The 2,163-nt window shown below is 35.1% G+C and overlaps 2 non-coding genes across 2 annotated transcripts; one reads left to right on the top strand and one right to left on the bottom strand.

Annotated features, from left to right (window-relative positions):
- Positions 1-242: 242 nt before the first annotated feature.
- Positions 243-315, bottom strand: Trnak-uuu (transfer RNA lysine (anticodon UUU)). Its single transcript has one exon. It is a non-coding gene; the product is annotated as a tRNA-Lys (tRNA).
- Positions 316-1,085: 770 nt separating this feature from the next.
- Trnaw-cca (transfer RNA tryptophan (anticodon CCA)) lies at positions 1,086-1,175 on the top strand. The gene is given in 2 exon segments: positions 1,086-1,121; positions 1,140-1,175. It is a non-coding gene; the product is annotated as a tRNA-Trp (tRNA).
- Positions 1,176-2,163: the final 988 nt, after the last annotated feature.

The following is a 2,163-nucleotide window of genomic DNA, read 5'->3' as shown; positions in this document are numbered from 1 at the left end:
AAATAAATTGTCAACGCATCGTTTAACACGAAAAAAAATCTATTTGTCAGGACGGTTTTTTAAATTTCACTGACCAAAAATGCAGCAGTTCAGTAAACGAAACGAATCTTTTTGAAATTCAAATCCGAAAGCTGTACAAATTTTAAAAAGAAGGGTCAACGTATCGAATGAAAGGAAAAGATTTTACTTTTTTTTTTTTTTAAATTGCAGGACGAACGAAAGATGCAGCAAAAAATTTGGACCGCCCGAACAGGGACTCGAACCCTGGACCGTTAGGTTAAAAGCCTAACGCTCTACCGACTGAGCTATCCGGGCTCGTTAGTGGGAGGAATCAAGTAAGTAAAAATAAATTCTCCCACATATCATTGGTCATTTTTAAGTTATTTTGCTTAGTTGTTTTGAACTTAGTTTCATTAGAATTCAAAGTTTTCTTGGTTGATATTTCTGTGTGTCATTGAATAAATTCATGCCATTGTTGTTCGCTATGACAATGAGTATAAAGTAAAACTACACTGCGCCTATCCAGTAAAGTTTCAAATTTTGAGATTATTTTATGAAAGCAAATCATACGTAGAGATTTTATTCTGAAGCATCAAAAGCTTTTGTTCAAAGCTCAACTTTATTTTCATTTTTATTTCTTCATCTTCATTTAGAAACATACATCGATAAACAATATCTGAGACAAAATTTGAAGTATCCGCTTGTATTGCTGAAGAAAATTATAAATTTATAAGCTGGTTAGCTAGTAGGTATAAAATCAATTAAAGGGGAATTATATTTGAATGTGATTCAACATTGCAACGTTGCTCTGAGAACTAATTTACGCTTCTCTCCTCCGCCTAAACTATTTTTTAGAAATTCTTCTATCGATTGTCTTTGAATGCGAAATGACGTGTGTATGTTGTAGTTGTTGATTTATTCACCGCTCAATTAGAATTTTGAAACAGAGGAATACTTTTAAACAAAATTGTTCTCAGCATATTTGTAATTTTAAATAATACTTTGAAAATGCTAGTTATTTCTACGTACTTCATACAACAAAATCAACCTATGTCAAAGATACATTAAAATCTACCTATGTGCAAGACTCGGTGGCGCAACGGTAGCGCGTCTGACTCCAGCAGTTAAAAATTGGTGTGATCAGAAGGTTGCGTGTTCAAATCACGTCCGGGTCAAAATTTTTAATCATTCAATAATAGTGTTCGATACTTGTTTTTTATATTTGGTACTTGATTGTTTGCTTTTTGTTGAATAAAAACTTTGCAAAGTCTCAAACTAGAAAGACGCAGTATTTTGATTTTTTTCAATATAATTTATTTTCTTCTATTTCTTTCGAAACCATTGGCGTAAACTAGGGGGGGCATAGGGGGCAAGTGCCCCCCCCCCCCTTTTTTGAGCTATGGGCAGAGCTATTATTTTGACCCCCTAGTTTTTAAGCAAAGGATTTTTTTAAGAATTGTTTGTCAAATGATCTATACCTATGCTTGCCAGATTTCTGAAATGTTAAACCGGGACACCAGAATGCCCCCCCCCCGCGTCACTAACATTCAAAGGGGTACACACCACTGGCTGATTTTTCGAGCGTTTTATAGGGCAGTTTAATTTTAATAACATCAAATTGCTGCCTTAAAGCATCGGTTAGTGAGCTTTTTTCGTCAGAATTCCTTTTTTGACATTAAAAAAGGTACTTCTTGATTTAAACAGTTGAAATCGAGTTAACGGGGAAGTTCTCAATGATATGAATAAATTGTTACCAATAATGAACCTAAAACAGAGGTAATACAAAATGACATAAGCAGATAAAATTTTAACATTTCACTTCCATTCCTCTTCAGACATTTACAATTTATTTAAATTAAGAAAAAAAAATTAATTTGAACTTTGATACATTGAATTCAACTTATGTTTTTCGCAATCACGAGTTGCGATAGGGCCCTACTCATTGAGGGCTATTGTTTCTAGAAACAGCTCCTGTTCCCCCAAGCTTACCCCTCCTCCTGGGCGGTTGTTACATGTGTATAGTTGTGTGTGTGTACGTGCATGTTTAGGCTTGTGTGTGTGAGTAGACCTGTGTGCATGCACATAGGCCGCGTGTGTGTATGTGTGTAAAGGCTTGTGTGTATGAGTGTGTGTGTGTGTGTGTGTGTGTGTGTGTGTGTGTGT

The sequence above is a fragment of the Uloborus diversus genome, chromosome 5, assembly GCF_026930045.1.
Source record: "Uloborus diversus isolate 005 chromosome 5, Udiv.v.3.1, whole genome shotgun sequence".
Classification (NCBI taxonomy): Eukaryota; Metazoa; Arthropoda; class Arachnida; order Araneae; family Uloboridae; genus Uloborus; species Uloborus diversus.
Note: the sequence above shows the minus strand (reverse complement) of the source record. Positions and strands in the feature narration are given on the sequence as shown.